At 39.2% G+C, this 18864-nt stretch overlaps 1 protein-coding gene across 1 annotated transcript in view; it reads left to right on the top strand.

Annotated features, from left to right (window-relative positions):
* The first annotated feature begins 6736 nt into the window (after positions 1-6736).
* Positions 6737-18864, top strand: part of CPO (carboxypeptidase O) — a 70465-nt gene continuing 58337 nt past the window's right edge. The window contains exon 1 of the mRNA XM_007190614.2: positions 6737-6950. The gene's annotated coding sequence lies outside the window, so the exon portion shown is untranslated. The remainder of the gene's footprint in view (positions 6951-18864) is intronic.

The following is an 18864-nucleotide window of genomic DNA, read 5'->3' on the forward strand; positions in this document are numbered from 1 at the left end:
TACCACCTGCGCCCCTCATTTGCAGCATGGCTGCTTTATTTTCTGAGTTGTCAGCTTCCTGGGCAGAGGTTGCAAATGAGCAACAGATCTGACCTTTTTTTGGACCTACATAATGGTTGCAAAACTCAACCAACATTCAATCAGGATATTTCACATAACATTCCAGATTCTGGCAACTCTTCACCCACACTCTTGTTACAGCAGCAATTGGCTAGAGCTGTGGAGTAACTGTCCTCTTTAGATCAAGTTCATGTTCCATCAGTTGCGGCTGCATTACCACAATTACTCACCTGCCTGGCTCCTGCAACATCTGGAAGGACTCCTGTCCTTGAGGATGGGGACAGCATCACATCCTGTCCCTCCCTCCATGTTCCTTCTGTATTTGTTTCTCCCCGGGCCCTCATTTCTTCACTTGATAGGTTCACGATAGAGATTTATTGATGAAAATGAAAGGTAATATCATCTATCTGATGAATACTTACTGCTTACTCAGGCTCTTCTCCTCAGATCAAGTGAATCTGAGTTGCTTGCATGCCTGGTGATATACGTGGCCTCATAACAAGAAAACTCTCCCGATGGGATGGGAAGGAGTTTCTGGTAGTGAGAGCTTCACCAGAGGTGTGGCCCCAGCTTGGGTATCCTTCTTTAAATGGATTGAAGGGAAGGCTTGGCAAACCTGGGGGCCTCTGCCGTGGCAGTTGCTGCAGGCTGCTCGAGGGAACAATTCTTCTGGTCTTCCACACGTCATCCATGCATCCAGCCATTCATTCATTCATTCAGTCAGCCATTCCATCAGGGTTTACTGGGAACATTTCACAACTAGGCACTATGGAGAGTGATAACAGGGAGGGAAAGCGTCCACGTCTCTGTTCTCATGGTATTTTTAATAGTCTAGTGGACACTTTTTAAATTCAACGGATAAAAGCAGCTGCTAAACAAACTTCATGACCAATTTCAGAGAGCTCAAACTGTGCCAGAGACAAGTTAAAAAATGAAGAAGAAGGAAAAGGAAGGGGAAAGAGAGCGCAAGGAGGAGAGATTTAAATGTCCAAAATATAGATGGAAACTGTTTAATTTCTCAACCCACAAAGAAATAAAATTAAAACAGTAATGATCTATCTTTATAACTACTCAACTTGGCAAAGATTATTTAAAAAGAATCATAATGCCAGTTATGGAGAAGGTGTGAGGTAATGAGCACTCTTTTTTTAATGGAAAAGTAAGTGGGCACAGTTTTTTAAGAGGGCAATTGGCAATAAATGTGAAAATTCTTTAACATTTTTTGATTTAGTCATGCAATTTCTAAGGCTTATTCTCAGGAAATAACTGAGAGTGTCCACAAAAATTTAGCTAAAAAGATTTTTGTAAACCTCCTACATTGTTGGTGGGAATGTAAATTGGTGTAGCCACTATGGAAAACAGTATGGAGGTTCTTCAAAAAACTAAAAATAGAGTTGCCATATGATCCAGCAATCCCACTCCTGGGCATATATCCAGACAAAACTATAATTCAAATGGATACATGCACCCTATGTTCATAGCAGCACTATTCACGATAGTGAAGACATGGAAATGACACTAAATGTCCATTGACAGATGAATGGACAAAGAAGATGTGGTACAAATATACAATGGAATACTACTCAGCCATAAAAAAGAATGAAATAATGCCATTTGCAGCAACATGGATGGACCTAGAGATTATCATACTAAGTGAAGTAAGTCAGAAAGAGAAAGACAAATACCATATGATATCACTTATATATGGAATCTAAAATACAACATGAATATATCTATTAAACAAAAACAGACTTACAGACATAGAGAACAGACTTGTGGTTGCCAAGGGGGAGGTGAGGTGGAGGTGGGAAGGACTGGGAGTTTGGGATGAGCAGATGCAAACTATTATATATAGAATGGATAAACAACAGGTCCTACTGTAGAGCACAGGGAACTATATTCAATATCTGTGATAAACCATAATGGAAAAGAATATGAAAAAGAATATATATATATGTATAACTGAATCACTTTGCTATACAGCAGAAATTAACACAACATTGTAAATCAACTATATTTCAATAAAAAAAAGATTTTTGTGGAAGAGTTGTTAATAGTAATAACATGCCATACAACTAAATAATAACAACTAAAGCAACTAACATGTGTTGGCTGTGTTCCTTCCACTAAGATACCACACAACCCCTGCAAGGGAGGCATGATGGCTGGTTGAGGAAGTGTCTGAGAGGTTAGTAACTTGTCCATGCTGACACAGCTCTAAGGAAACAGCACTGGCAGGGGGCTGAGCCCATTTAGTTATCACATCATGTTTTTGTTGCTTTTGGTAGTGAAAAAAAATGTCAGAGTCTCACCTTAGGGAACTGGCTTAATAAATTATGTAGTAGCCGTGCCACGGAATGCTAGTCAGCCATAAAAAATAACATAAATGAAGATACATCCGTTTGGAAAGATGTCTGAAATATGCTACTAAGCTGGTTATCAAAGAATGTTTATAGCATGGTCCCATGTGTGTAAGAGAGTCCCTTTATAAGCACACGTAAGCATAGAAATGTCCAGACGCGTAGATACCAAGGTTTAATCAGTGACTGTCTCTTGGCGATAAGATGATTATTTTGGTTTTTCTCCATCCATTCATTTTTTTTCCTTATCTATATTTTTAAATTAAAAAATCAACCTGTACTGTTTATGTAAAAATCTTTATATTTACTTTCAAAAAATATTGTAGCATATTGACTTGGCATCAGCATTCCAAGTCAGTATATGACACACTGACTCTTGCTTCCCTGAATTGACATTGCTTCCCTCGGGGTGTTATAAAAATCATCCTGGGCTGAGAGTAGGCAGAGCTGGGTTTCCGGCCAAGCTCATCTACTGACGCGTCCAGGATGTGTCCCGAGGCAAGTCACCAGCTCTCCTGGCCGTAGCACGATGATGGCTGGGCGAGGTGAACTCTGAGGCTCCTGCCAGCTCTAACACGCCATGTGCTTTCACGCATTCATTTTCTTCTTTGGAGACAGCCTGTAACCATATCCAGTCTACGGCAGAAAGACTCGAGAATGCAAAATCATTTTGGTCTATAAAAAAGCGTGGGTAAACACCTGCCTAACCCATTTTAAGAAATAATAATATGACGTTTATAAACCACTTTGCACAATGCTTATGAATTCCCTCCCTGGAGACTTTGAGTTTGACTCTAGTTATTCTGGTTATTTACATGCCTGCATTTGGGTAGAGCATTTACAACGGTGAAAGGGGAAAACACTTCCTCCTGAGACTGCCGTGGATTCAGTGTTGCCTACTGTGTTGCTGGTGCAAAGTGTAAGCCCCCTTTCTCTGACACAGAATATGACCCTCCAAAATAAAGTGAGACTTCATTTCAGCCCCATCTTCCCAGCTGTATGTGTGGGCAAATGCTGTTTCTGAGGGTAGCTGAGTTGGGCTGAAATTGGGTGCCGAAGTTGCAGCTTTACCCCGTAAGGGCGGCTTAGAGCAGCAGGACCCGCTAGGAGGAGGATCTCTTTTCTCTGGGAATGAAGAATTTGAGTCGGTGCTTGATATCCTTTATTTCCTACCAAATAAGTCTAAGGCCACTGAGCTTAGGTGGGTGTTTAAGGGTCCTGGCCCTGAAGTCAGAAAAACCAAAATTTGCATCTTCTCTCTGCTTCCTGTTACTGTGGAGTTTGGGGGGAAATTACTTAACCTGGTCTCAGAAATCTCATCTGTAAAAGGTGGAAACCTGATGCCCACTTCTTTAGGGTTGTTGTGAAGACTAAACAAGAAAAATCTGTCAGGGGCCTGTTGGGTGCCTGACCAACAGTAGGTACTCAATAAATAGACGCCATTAATATTGCTATGACTAAAATAAGGTGTTTAAATCCTTTCAGGTGGCATTCCCATATGCAGCATCAGAGGATGTGAAGCAGGATAACAGAAGATGAGCTGAGGGAAAGAGATTAGAATACAAATTTGTTACAGTGAACATTGTGTACCTTGCCTGTAGTCTGTGATTGCGGAACATTGGGCAGAATAAACTGTGGTATCTACAGAAGACAACCTGAAAAGGGTAAAAGATAATATTATATTGCATGTTTTATGGATTCTTCTCTGTGATATTTCAACTTCTTTGGGTTTGTTTTAGCATTATTATTTTTTTCAGCAGCACACTCCTATTTGGAAAAATCTTATCCGTTGAGCTGATCCTTAGTTTAATCTGCCCTGTTTCTTACTTAGTTGTTTATTTCTTTAGACTACTAGATTGGATTACTTAATTAACTTAAGTCATTCAGTTTGGTTCATTCTGGTTCAGGCTGAAGCCTGACCATGCTCCAGACCCTGTACTCGACTCTCGGTACAGATGTGTTTCCTGTCCTGAAGAAGCTGGCACTCAAATATAGGGAGAAAATGTGTTAACTTCATTTGCAAATTTTTCCTTTCCACCAGCCTAAGGAGGATCAACTACTGAGTTCTCCTTTGTTAAATAAGGTCAAAGTCTAATGAAACATTATAGGTGCTATGGGAGAAGATGTCCCTGGTACAGTGAGGACCTCAAGTGAGAGAAATCAATTCTAGGAAGGGAGGGTCAGAGAGGACTTCAAAGGAAGAAAAATTGTGACAAAGGGCTAGAGAGCCATGTCATATTTGTATTTCTGTTCCTAATTCTCTGCTCCCTGCCCCCCAACACCTATTATAGTGTCTTAGACATGTTGCCCACTGGACTTAATTGAATTCTTTTTGGTTCACAGAGGTGTCTCTTCTTTCCTTTTTTTAAAAATTTTTATTGTATTAGAGTTGATTTACAATGTTGTGTTAGCTTCTGCTGCACAGCAAAGTGAATCAGTTACACATATATATGTATCCACTCCATTCTAGATTCTTTTCCCATATAGGTCACTACAGAGTATTGAGTAGAGTTCCCTGTGCTATGCAGTAGGTCCTTATTAGTTATCTATTTTATATATAGTAGTGTGTATATGTCAATTCCAATCTCCCAATTTATCCCTCCCTACCCTTTCCCCCCTAGTAACCATAAGGTTGTTTTTTACATCTGTGAGAGGTATCTCTTCTTTCAATGGGTGGTGACTTCTTTCTGAGAGGTCCAATAAGATGAGACCAGGAGCTGTGGCTTAAAGAGGACAAGTTTTAAGAACTAACTTCTGAAAAATGAAATGGAAGTGAATTTAGAATTAAATAGCTTGCTGTGTAAACTTGAATGAGTGACATAAACTCTTTGATTTTAAGTTTATGAATCTTTAAAATAAACGTAGTGAAACCAATGCCACAGTGAGATAAAGAGTACAAAATCAGTTGGCAAAGTGTATGGCATTTGGAAGACTCACATTAAATTGTAGTTTCTTTCCATTGCTTCCAGAAGACAGTCCAGAATATTTTGACCAGTCCGCCTCTCCATCCCTCCACCTGGCTGAGTAGCAGAGGACAATCTATTTCAGATGTTGTCATTTAGAAATTCAGATATTTAAGGCTTGATTAAATGATCCCTTAGTCATAGTTCAATGTTAATACCTTTTAATGATTGTTGCTTTTATCAGCTGGGATTTGATTTGGTTTTAATTTCAGGTCCCAATGACAGTTTTAAGGGTTGCTTTCAGCAAAATATACCACTTGATTATTTAAGGATTGGCACAGCTTTTATCCAAGTGTGATAAGTAGTCGGCTTAAGTCTAGAACAGAGAGTTATCTAAAGTCACAGAAGCTTTTAAATTTGTATCAACAATTAATTCTCTGTAGCTATGTCAGATCTATTGGTGGATACATCAGACACGGGAGAAGAACAGTGAAGTGGTGACACAGCATTCTTCAGCAATGAGCTATGAGATGAGGAAAAGCGCACCCTGAAAGTGAGAAGGGCAAAGACAGAAAAGCGTGTGACAAAAGTGGCTAATCCAGCTTTTCTCAGAATCATAGGAGAAAACTCTTGCGTGTTTAAACTCACTTGGCTTCTTGGCAATGAGTCAGCTTAATAGGCTATATACACCTTGAAATTATTTGGTCTGTGTTTAAAGTGGGAAACTGAAGTTTGACAAAGTCATTTGGAGTAGCCCGGATCTCATGCAAAGCAATTGGTTCAGAGCTATTAGCACAGCAGACTTCTCTGTCCATTGAGAGTTTGATATAGTAGGGGAATCTCTTTGTGATTCTTTCCATTTCAAGCTCCAGATAAACTGCCCTTTCTGGGTCTTTAACTTGTTTCTCTGATTACTTTTTAAGTGTCTCTCAGGAAATCTTTTCCTCAATTTGGTGCTCACTGTTCCAAGCCTTTTGCTTCTACCCGTCTCTCCTTGCTCCCTGTTTTTTTTTTTTTTTTTTCCAATACACCGTGTTTGAGAAACCACATCATATGGAGATCTCCTAAATTTACTGTTCTCCACTCTTCACTCTTTCTTGGCTGTCTGCTCAAATTTCTCCCTCATATTCTTGCAGTAATACTTCACATGTTCACTCTTTTCCTCTAGATGGTTGCCAAAACGTGCAGCTGCTCCCTTCTGAATATTGTGAAGATCCACTCTCTTATCTATCAAAAAGGGGGAAAAAAGCCTTGATTTCCAAACCCCAGATTCCAGTTAACCATAGAGGAAATGACTAGAGTCCCTAGACATCTGCTATTTGGTCAGCTGGTTTTTTCCCTCTTGATTTTACTGCCCCGGCTTCTCTTGGCTGGGTCAGCCTAGGCTCAGGCAACCACTAACATCATTTCCATTGCCTGGGCTCCACTCTGCACTCGGATGCCTTGTCGGAGCAGCTGCAGTGGGCACAGCTAAAAGTAGCACACTCTACACCCACAGCCAGAGCCTCCTTGTTGCCGGGGTCCCTGGGAGGACTGTTTTGGAGGGGGGAACCTATGGAGGAAACCTTCTCTCCCTCCCTCCTTATTCTCCCTGGCCAATAAAATAGACATTTCCAGCCTGTCTGAGGTAAGAGGAAGAAGGTTTTTTTTGTGTGTATTTTTCCCCCCTCTTCTGGCCCCTTCCCACAAAAGGAGGGGTGGTATGTATCTGTGCAGTGTGGCGGTGAGGGTCGAAGGCTCCATGGTCTGCTGTTGGGCAGAGTTAATGTGTGAAGGGTTGCATGCACTGATGGCCTCATTTGCTTTGTCTCTGTTAGTAGGACATCTGCATTCAAAGGGGGTGAGGCAGGCCAGGATCTTCTACACAGCTGGAGGTGGGGAGGTGAATGTCTGCTCTGTAGGCCTGAGGTCTTGGGTGTGTGAGTAGGGGAGGGAGGATTATTTGGAAGCCTACATTGGCCTCAAGTCCAAGCTCTATTCTTTAATACAGTTTTACTAATCAGATTTTTTTAACCCTTGTATCAACGGATTGGTTTTAGACTCAGAGGAGAGAGGGGGGAATGATTATCATCTCAAAGTGTAATAAGACCGGTTGTCTATTTCTTATCTTCTCTGTGCCTTAGGTGGCATCTCTGGCAGTTAGCCATGTACCTTCTCTGGCTCCAGTTAGCACCAGGAAGCCTGTCAAGGTTTCAGTTTCCACTGAGTGATCCCCACCTCTCCCCTTTTCCCCTGCAGCCTAGGGGTAGAAGCAGTTTCTTATTGTTATCAATCTCTGGCTTTTCTCAATGTCCTCTAGTTGACCTCTTGGCCTTTTCTATCAACCGTATAACAATTCTCTTTGTTAAATAATCAGAGTGTTTTCTGCTTCCTGATTAGATCTAGTGATACATCAGTGAAGCCTGGGAAACCTAAAGTTTTAGTCAGCTATTGCCACAACAATGTTGTATAACAAGCTCCAAAACTCAAGAGCTTAACATAACAGATTTTCTTCTGACATTGATGGATGTGCAGGTTGAATGTTACTTGGCTGGGTTAGCCTGAGCTCTTGGCTTCTGGCTGAGTTCAGGTTTCTCCCATGTGTCTCTCCTCTTCCTAGGACCTGTGGCTACTCAGAGAATAGGATAAGAACCATGCATCTTATTCTGGGGTCAAGGTTGAAAGGGCAGCAGCTACACTGGGGGCATGTTACTCTCATGGTAGATCACCAAAGCACAGAAGCTCAACTATGAAAGTTTATTTCCAGCCTGGTCACATTCCCTAACCTCTCACTGATTAAAGCAAGTCACATGTCAGAGCACAAAATCAGGAGCTAGAAGAGTACATTCTGCCCACCATAAAGCCAGGCAGGGATGTGGCTGTATGATTTTATTACACGGGAGGAAACACTAATTAAATAAATCTACCACGTTTGGCTTAAATATTCACCATCTCTAAGAAAATTGAGCTATATCATCATTTATTGGGCCTGTACAAGGGGTGGCTAACTCATAAAATCTGTTGTACTTAGAGTTGATGTTTCATTTTTTTCTGTGCTTTTGGACACTGATGTTGATTTGGAATTCAGAGTTACAGTCTATTTTTCGCTAAAGACTTCCTTTTTTTTTAAAAAAAGGACTAGAGGAGTCATCTGTTCTCAACTTTCAACTCGGTCTTCTACATGCTTCTTTCTCATGCTGAGACTCGGACTCTGCAGATCACATTTGTGCTTTGCCCGCTGAGTCCCTGCTTGGCTTTGCCAGTAGGGGGTGCTAGAGTGGACTGTAAGGCTAGAGCAGGAAGTATGGACTTTCTTTTTGCTATTTGCTTCTTGTGGGTTTCCTTTCAGGTCCCCCTCCTGTGAGAGTTACCCAGCAAAGTTTTTTACCTCAGCGCTAGCAGTTCATTCCAGTAGCTGCTGGTGAATCTAGTTTGTAGTGCTTCCAACACTCCCAGCACTAGCTGAGTAGCACCCCGACCTCAGAAGAGCCCCTGCTCCAAGCACCTACGCTTTAATAATTCCAACCTCTTTCAACTTTAAAATAAAAAAATGTATACTTATGTGTATTTATTTATTTATTTTTGTCCACGCTGTGTGGCATGTGGGATCTTAGTTTCCCCACCAGGGATCAAACCTGTGCCCCCTGCCCTGGAAGTGGGGAATCTTAACCACTGGACCACCAGGGAAGTCCCTATTTATGTTTTTTGTTTGTTTGTTTGTTTTCTTTAAAGTGGTCAAATGATATGAAGAAGTCATTGGTTTTTGTTTTTTTTTTTAATTGTTGAGTTTTATTTATTTACTTATTTATTTATTTATTTATTTGGCTGTGTTGGGTCTTCGTTTCTGTGCGAGGGCTTTCTCTACTTGTGGCAAGCGGGGGCCACTCTTCATCGCGGTGCGCGGGCCACTCACTATCGCGGCCTCTCTTGTTGCAGAGCACAGGCTCCAGACGCACAGGCTCAGTAGTTGTGGCTCACGGGCCTAGTTGCTCCACGGCATGTGGGAATCTTCCCAGACCAGGGCTCGAACCCGTGTCCCCTGCATTGGCAGGCAGATTCTCAACCACTGTGCCACCAGGGAAGCCCCCTATTTATGTTTATTTTTAAACAAGAAGGAGTGATAGCTGCTTCCTGCAGTTGTTACTTTATCTCACCTTTCTGATCTTTCTTTCAGTTAACAATTCTTTATATCTAATGTACAATTGTTAATAGTAAACTCCTTCTTTTAAAATAACTGTTGAGATTGCTGTCTACTAACTGGACCCTACCGATATGAGGAGATACTTTTTCTTAGACTTTACTTTTACCTAATATTATTCACCTTCATTTTTAGGGAAAACACACATTGCCAGAAAGAAGAAGAAACGTAGGAGGAAGAACAGTCCATGGTTGGGGCCAGGTTGGCAGAACTCAGCTGGGTTTTTATTGCAGTTTTCTAGAAATACAGATTAGTTTCCATTAGAAACTCTAAAGACTTGTTAGATGGCCAAGGAGATGGGAAAGTCATGTGGGCTAGAGAGCAAAGAGGTAACAGCCTTCCCTCCAAAATAATAAAATAGCTTTTAATTTCTCCTCTGAGACCTCAAAATTATAAGGTAAGTAGATTTTTTACAAAGTGGGTTTATTATGATGATCAAGTTCTAAACATCTCTCTGTGCATACAATAGGTATATTCTAGATGGGTTGGAACATGGCCCATCTTGTACTTTAGGGATTCTTATGGAGGCTTCATCATGTAGGCATGATCCATTATTAACTCAGTCTTTAGCCCTTCTTCCCTCCCCAGAGGTTGGAAGGTGGGGTTGAAAGTTCCAAGCTTCTAGTCATGATTGGTCTTTCTGGTGACAAGCTGCCATCCAGGAGCTTATTAAGAATTGCTCTATTAGAACAAAAGATGCTCCTAGCAGCTGGGAAATTTTTAGGGATTTAGGAGTCCTGTGTAAGATGCTCCTATCACCCCCAATACTTGGGAAATTACTAAGACTTTAGGATCTCTGTGTTAGGAACCAGGGTCAAAGACCAAACATTAGCAAGAACCCGGGGCAGAGACAAATATATTCTTATTATTTCACACCCATTCTCACTCTAGACCTTTATAGTGTTGTTCCCTTGGCCTCAAATGATATTTTCACTCTTGACCTTAAATCCCTGCCTCCTGGCTAATTCCTACTTGTCTTCCCTCACAACCCTCCCTAGACTAGTTTAGGTGCCTCAATTATGTCCTATTATACAGGCATATTCTTATTTTTTAAAAACACTCATCACAGAATAGTGAAGTGACTACTTTTCACATCTACCTTCACCACTAAAATATAAACTCTGAGTGAGGGACATGTGTGTTTTATTCTACTGTGTGTCTAGTACCTGGCACTTAGCAGATGTAGTAGGCAATCTGCAAATGTTTAGTGGCAGAACTAACAAAGAGCTAGGTTTATGGAGGTTGTGATGGCAGTTAATCACACATAGATTTCCCACCTGTCTGTTATTCTTTGCATTCTGCGTATCTAAACCAGTGCTCCCAGGTGATTTTGACAGCATTTGCTAAAGGACCACACTTTGAGAAGCAAGGCTAGACATTTGAACAATGTACAAAAAATGGAGCACTGCAGCTAAAGCCCTGAGTAGGGTAGAAGTGAAATGAGGCTTACATGGCCCCATTCTTCCAGAACTGCCTGCTTTTCTTCCCACCCTTTAGATTCTGGGCTCTTCATCTTCCCCTAACCAAAATCTTTCTCAGAAAGCATTCACACTCCTGGGCTAAATGATAGAAATGTTTAAATGACCATGTTACTTGCTAAACATTGCTAGCATTTTTTTTTTTTTAACAAGGAACATATCCTCTGTTTATTTTTTATTTTTATTTTTATTTTTCCTCTGTTTATTTTGAATCAAAAGAACAGAACTCTAATTGTGTGATGCCAGGTTTAAGAAACTAGTAGGGAAAAAGGAGACCATAGTTGGATGTGACCACAGACTTGACTCACTTAGGAAGTGCAGCATCAAGAATGGTGCCCAGCACAGGGTAGGTACACAGACGTGTTTGTTGAATGAATGAAGTCAGAACAGTATATCCTTCAGTGAAAAGAAAGAATATAAATTGCATGTGCACAGAAAATCTGTGCCATTGTGAACCTTCTGGAATTGTCTGGGAGACTCATTTGAGAAACTTTAAAAAAGCACATCCTACTGACAGGGTGCTCGCTCACTCTCCGTGACAAAAACTGAAAATAAAATGTTGTTAAAATAGATGTCACTCTGGCTGAAAATGTGCACATTGGGGCGAGCCATCAACTATTGATCAAATGCTTAGAATTGAAAGTAGGCAGGATTATGAATTTCTGTGCCCCATTCCTTGCATTCTCCTACCATTATGAAAGATTCTGTCATTTCAAAATGTAGAGATTTATAGTCTTTGATTTGGGGGAACTTCTCTTGAATCTGTTGGTGCTTTCAGAAATGATTGGTCTGTAACACTAGGTAGGGGAGACTTGTATTGTGGAAGGTAAGAGCCGTCATAGGCTTTGTAGAGAACAGAGAGGACAACATGCCATGTTCTTGAGCATTCATGACTTCAGTGAGGACACTGTAATTCCTTATGGTTACCTGATGAGCCTCCAAGCAATGCTGATGACCTGAGAGGCCCACACCCTGACTCCAGCACTCCATCAAGGTTAGAGATGCTCTACTTTCCTGCCTTTTTGGTGGTTTCATGCTTGCTCCACTCTTTTCCTGTCTTTTGTACATGCCTCTGTGTGACTCTTACTGATATCGCTGTTGCTGAGTTTGGGCATGCTTCCAAAGAGGCTCGGTTTTGCTCTTACTTTTCCATCCAATAAATTCATCTGTTAAGTATTGGGAGGAGAATTCTGGAAACTCCATCACTAGTTGGCAACTATCGCATTTCTTAAGAAAAGAAAAATCTTCAGTCTAGTTGGAACCATATTTCTTGTGCTGGAAATGGATTTGAGACAAAAATATATTGCACATTTGGGCATGGACCTTGATTTTTCAACATACATCTTTCACGTGGTAGGAACTGATGATGCACATTTTTCCCCCTTGGGATCTTCCTTTTCTTAAGGCACTAAATTGCCTGCTGAGATGTATAAAGTATCCATTGCCTGGAATGGATTTGCTAATTATCAAGGGCAACATTTATGTGCATACATTGAGAAGAAAGGGGAGATTAAAATTCTATTTTATTTAGGTATTTTATGTTTACAAAAAAGAAAAATAAATTATGGTAAAGTGACTTCCTTTGTCTAACTGACAATTTAGAAATGAAAGATATTCATATATCCTGTGGAAGGAGGAAAGTCAAAGCTATCGTGTTGTTGTCTTTTTTGGGGGGGGCTGCATCAGGTCTTAGTTGTCCCGTGTCATGTGGGATCTTACTTCCCTGACCAGGGATGGAACCCGCGTCCCCTGCATTGGAAGGTGGATTCTTTACCACTGGACCACCAGGGAAGTCCCAAAGCTATCATTCTGATGTCTTTCTTGCAGATATTCTGCACCAATAGTTCTTAAGCTCTGCCACCCATGAGCCCCTGAGAAAGCTCCCACGGTTAGCCTTTGCACTGTCCGTGCCTCTATCCATTGCCTTGACATTCCTCTATCCAACCATAGTCCCGTTCGTCTTGTAGGTTACCACCACCAAACAGTTCTTTCAACCTGGCTAACTCTAGTTACTGTTTATCCTTGGAACATCTCCTTTCTCTAACTTGGTGGTTCTCAAAGTGTGGTCTCTGCCTCAGAAGCAGAAACATCACCTGGGAACTTGTTAGGAATGCATGTTGTTGGGTGCAACTCCAAACTTAGTGAATAATACATTCTGGGCTGGTGCCCAGCAATCTGTGTTTTAACAGACACTCCAGGTGATCCTGGTGCATGCCCTAACTGGAAAAATCTTGCCTCTTAATTTGAAAATGAGGACTGAAAGACTGTTCTTTGGTCCTAGTCCAAAGTAATAAACAAGTAACCACAGAACAAGTATTAAACCCATACTAATCAATTAGTGATAGTCCCATGCCTTTGAAGTTCAGCCAGCCAGCCACAGCATCACTCCAGGAACTGCTTCTGAAAGTCAGCTAATCCCTAAACCCCACAGCTGAAAGTCAGCCAATCTCTAAACACTGCTGCTTCAGAAAGTCTGCCAATCCTCCAACTCTGTGGTTCCTAAAACCCTTTATGATATCAAGTCTTGCTTTGTACAGAGAGATTGAGACATAAGAAGAGCTCTCAATTGCTTAATAAGCAATAAATTTAGCTTCTTTGTTTCACGTATATGTTATTGAGAATTTCATCCTTCAACAAAAGGATCACTGTAGATTTTGAGAATGTCAAAATTGGTATTCAAAGAGGATTTACCAACATTGTTTAAATTTTAGTGGTGAGGAGTTTTGAGCAACATGACATAACTTGTCCAAGACAAGAAAAAAATTGCCCAGCTAGCTCAGTTGGTAGAGCAAAATTATCTATCTATCTATCTATCTATCTATCATCTATCTATCTATCTATCTATCTATCTACAAGAAAAAATAAGGAATGAGATATACCCAGTCATTACTATATGTACATATATCGCTATTATAAACAATGAATATTCACTTTGTAAAAAGTTGTAACATAATAATATCAGGAGAATGGGGAGAGAAGAAATGAAGGCTTGAAGGGTAGTATTGGGGCTAAATCATAATTTTCTACAACAGGAAGCCAAGAAAAAAAGAGATACATGTCAGAGTTGGAAGTAGATAAGAATAAATGATGTCACAATTGACATCAATTAAATTTTAATGTGATTCAAGAAATATTTGTTGAGTGTATACCTTGTATTGTTAGATGCTGCAGCTATAAAGATCAAACTCTGTCAAAAGAGACAGGCTATAAGTAATTTCAATACAATCTAAAGAAGAAATGAATTCTTACAGTGGTGATGGTGGTGAGAAAAAGTTGCAAAGACAGGGTCATGTGGCTTAAGTCTTTTAAAGATGAGTAGGTACTTCCTAAGCAGACTAAAAAGAGAAAAGCATTCCAGGCTGAGAGAATACCATGGGCAAAAGCAGAGGTGTGGAAGTGAGAAAGGAATTTGGGAAATATTGAGAAATTTAGGGAAATGGCCAGAAATGAGGCCGGAAAAAGAGTTTGGGGCCAGGATAGAAAGGGCCTTGACCACCATGATCAGGAGTTAAGATTTATCTTGAAGGTGTCAATTTCATTTTAACCTAAGGGAATAACGTTAGTTTTAATGTCTGTCCTCAAAAGGGGTGTGCTATAGACTGAATTGTATTCCCCCGCAAATTATATGTTGAAGCCCTAACCACCAATGTGATTGTATTTGTAGTAAGGAAGTAATTAAAGTTAAATGAGGTCATAAGGGTGGGATCCCAATCTGAGAGCGTTGGTGTTCTTATAAGAAGAGAACAGAGAGCTTCTTCCCTCTCTCTGTCTGTCTCTCTGTTTCTGTCTCTCTCTGTTTCTCTCTCTGCCTCTCTCTCGCTCCATCACGTTAAGGACACTGTGAGAAGGTAGCCATCTGCAAGCCAGGAAGAAGGTTGCCAGAACCCAACCATGCTGGCACTATGTTCTCAGACTTATAGATTCCAGAACTATGAGAAAATAAATTCCTGTTATTTAAACCATCCTGTTTATGGTATTTTGTTATGTCAGTCTGAATAGGCTAAGACAGGGCACTACTGACATTGGTTGGAATAATCCTTCGCTACACAGGACTATTCTGTTCATTGCAGGATATTTAGTGTCTCTGGTCCCCAACTATGAGATACTAGTAGTGCTACTCTGTCACTATGACAACCAAACAATGTGCCTACACATCTCTAAGTGCCCCGTAGTGGAGAACAACACTGTTCCCGGTAGAAAACCACAAAAGGAAGCTATTAAGAAGACTACTATAATTAAAATAGGGTTCATCATATTTCTTGATCTCTTAGCAACTGTGGCAGAGGGCTTTTACTTATCAAGAGTAAGACAATGTGATATAATAAAGAAAGAACAACCTTGATATTCTTCCCAAGAATCTACAGGGTCGGGAGGGGGACTTCGGTTTTGAGAAAGCAAAGGTGATCCCTTGTCTTGCTACCAAATGACTAATGCATTATATACCACAGTGAAAACACAAACTAAACAACAACAACAAGCACTTTGCCTCCTGAGATAAATCAAATCAAAACAAAACAAAACAAAATAAGCAAACACTCTGTTTAGCACTAGTCTTCAAAATAAATGAAGTCTTGAGTCCTTTCTATTAAGTTGCTCACTCTTTAGGAAAAAGTTATTCTTTTTTTTTTTTAACATCTTTATTGGAGTATAATTGCTTTACAATGGTGTGTTAGTTTCTGCTTTATAACAAAGTGAATCAGTTATACATATACATATATCCCCATATCTCTTCCCTCTTGCATCTCCCTCCCTCCCACCCTCCCTATCCCACCCCTCTAGGTGGTCACAAAGCACCGAGCTGATCTCCCTGTGCTATGCAGCTGCTTTCCACTAGCTATCTAGTTTACATTTGGTAGTGTATATATGTCCATGCCACTGTCTCACTTTGTCCCAGCTTACCCTTCCCCCTCCCCATATCCTCAAGTCCATTCTCTAGTAGGTCTGTGTCTTTATTCCCGTCTTACCCCTAGGTTCTTCGTGACCATAAGGAAAAAGTTATTCTTGATTTTGGCAATACTGAACTTGTCAGATATGTGATACCTTGAAGATACAATCATTGTGTAAGGAAATTGCTGTTTTTCTCACTCTGAAAAGACTAAAGGTAACCTTAGTAATATTCTTTTTCAGATTCTTTTCCATTACAGGTTATTAAAAGATAACAAATATAGTTCCCTATGCTATACAGTTGGTCCTTGTTATTTATTTTATGTATAGTAGTGTGTATTTGTTAATCCCAAACTCCTAATTTATATCTCCCACCCATTCCCTTTGGTAGTCATAAGTTTGTTTTCTATGTCTGTGAGTCTATTTCTGTTTTGTAAATAAGTTCATTTGTGTCACTTTTTTTTAGATTCCACATATAAGTGACATCAGATATTTGTCTTTCTCTGTCTGACTTACTTCACTTAATATGATAATCTCTAGGTCCATCCATGTTGTTGCAAATGGCATTATTTCATTCTTTTTTATGGCTGAATGATAGTCCATTGGTGAGGTTTGTTTGTTTGTTTTAATACCTGCTGTGTCTTTTATTTGGAGAACACAGTTTTTTGTTTTTGTTTTTGGAAATCTTTTTAAAACTCTGCAAGTAAAAATACTTTAAAACATTTCAGCCACAACTGATATTCCATCATGCTTCTTTAGTTAATTAGAGGAGATTATTTTCTGTTTCTCATTATCATAGATTTTTCTCTTTGTAGACTTGATATAAATGAAATCAAACACCATGATTCTTCTGAGTCTGGCTTTTTCTCATTCAACATGCTTTTGAGACTCATCCATATTGGTGTGTGTATCAGTAGTTTCACTTCTTTTTATTGCTGAGTAGTATTCCAATGTGTAGATATAACCATTTGTTTTTCTGTTCTGTTGATGGATATGTGGTTGTTCCCAATTTTTAACTGTTAGGAATCAGTCTACTAGGAACATTTTTGTTCATGTCTTTTTGTGAATATAAGCTTTCATTCTTACCTAGAAGTGGAATTGTTACGTCATAAAGTAGGTGTACATTTAAGTTTATAGGAAACTGAAAAAGTTTTCAAAGTTTTTATAAAATTTTATAGTCCACCAACAATAAAAGAGAGTTCCAGGTGCTTCACATTCTTGCCTTATGTTGTCAGTCTTTTAAAATGTTAGCCATTCTAAGTGATTGTGAAACAGTATCTCTTTTTGACTTTAATTTGCATTTCCATGATGACCAATGTTGTTCAACACCTTTACTTGTGCCTTTCATATGTCTCTTTTTGTCTACTCATTTTTATTGGGCTATTTGTCTTTATATCATTGATTTGTAAAGAGTTATTTATATTTCTGGATACAAGTTATTTTTTCAGATATTTTAAGTATTTTTTCCCCCAGATGGTGACTTGCCTTTCATTCTCTTGATGGTATCTTTTGATGAACAGGCATTTTTAACTTTGGTGGAATCCAATTTATCAATGTTTGCCTCTTATGTAAAATGCCTTTTGTGTCCTAAGAAATCTTTGACTAGCCCCAAATTATGAAGATATTCTCTCATGAGTTCTTCTAGAAGTTTCACAGTTTTTACTTTTACACTTAGATCTGTAATCATCTCAAATTATTTCTTTTGGTATGGAGTAAAGTAAGGGTTGAGTTTGCTGTAGATTGAGTTCTCCATGAAACATTTTCACATGCAGGAGGTTTATTAGTGCCTCATCTCAGGAAAAATACCTGTAAAAGGTGAAGGAAGCAGGATTGGGCAAAGGGAGAAATTGAACTGTGATGCAAAAGGGGCCTCAGCTAATCCTACGAGGAGCTTGGGATTTAGGATGGTTCTTTAGCACTGTCCCCGATGATGTAGGAGGGCTGGCCATTGTACCTCTACATTAACCAATTATTGGATGCCAGCTCTCACCAGGAAGAAGCTGTAACATTGGTTAGTTACAATTTCTTTTTTTTTTTTTTGAAAGGTTAACCTCTTATTAAATTTATTTAATTTAACTTTTTTTTTTTCCACACACACACACTGTATTTTATTTTTACAAGAGATAAATAGACTGACACCAAACATTGTACATGGATGACCACAACAAAAGCAACAATGATTGCAATTACCAAACATGAAACACAGTTATACTATGTCATAATATTGACATTCAGTCCAGTAATCCTCCACTGTAACAGCTCCTTTACTTTGCAGTGAAAATTGATTTGTATATTCTTTTCCTCTGAGTCCTTGTGGGATTTTTTTTTTTTTTAATTCAGACAGAAAGTCACAAAAATTATACTCATCCTCATCAGTTCACTCAGTCCCATGTAATTAATTTCTTTTTTTTTTCATCTTGATCTTTTGTTAGCACTTTTATGAGTTCATCAGTTTTTCATTAGAGTTCTGAAAATGCTTATTCATTCAGTTCAGCAGTACAGTCAGTTACCAGAAACCTGTACTTGTCAGAGTCTTTTCCATGAATTTCTTGAAGATGAAACCCTTTTATAGGAACATATTTGCAAAATCATCAGAGTACACCCAGAACTGTCTGTAAATGACAAAAGACTTAAAAATGACCATGGTTAAAGATTTGATGAAAGTTCATAATAATGCAGTTGACAAGAAAAGTAGTTATTTCTGAGATATACATTTTAAAGTAATAACTAGGATTATTACTTATAACATTATACCAGAACATATAAGATTTTTAGAAGTTTCCTGTAATGTCTGAAACATTTATATTAACATATTTCCATACATATTTCCATACAAATACAAATATAAGATTTTTAGAAATTTCATGTAATGTCTGAAACATTTATATTAACATATTTCCATACAAATACAAATATAAGATTTTTAGAAATTTCATGTAATGTCTGAAACATTTATATTAACATATTTCCATACATATTTCCATACAAATACAAATATAAGA

Source organism: Balaenoptera acutorostrata, chromosome 8 (assembly GCF_949987535.1).
Source record: "Balaenoptera acutorostrata chromosome 8, mBalAcu1.1, whole genome shotgun sequence".
Lineage (NCBI taxonomy): Eukaryota > Metazoa > Chordata > Mammalia > Artiodactyla > Balaenopteridae > Balaenoptera > Balaenoptera acutorostrata.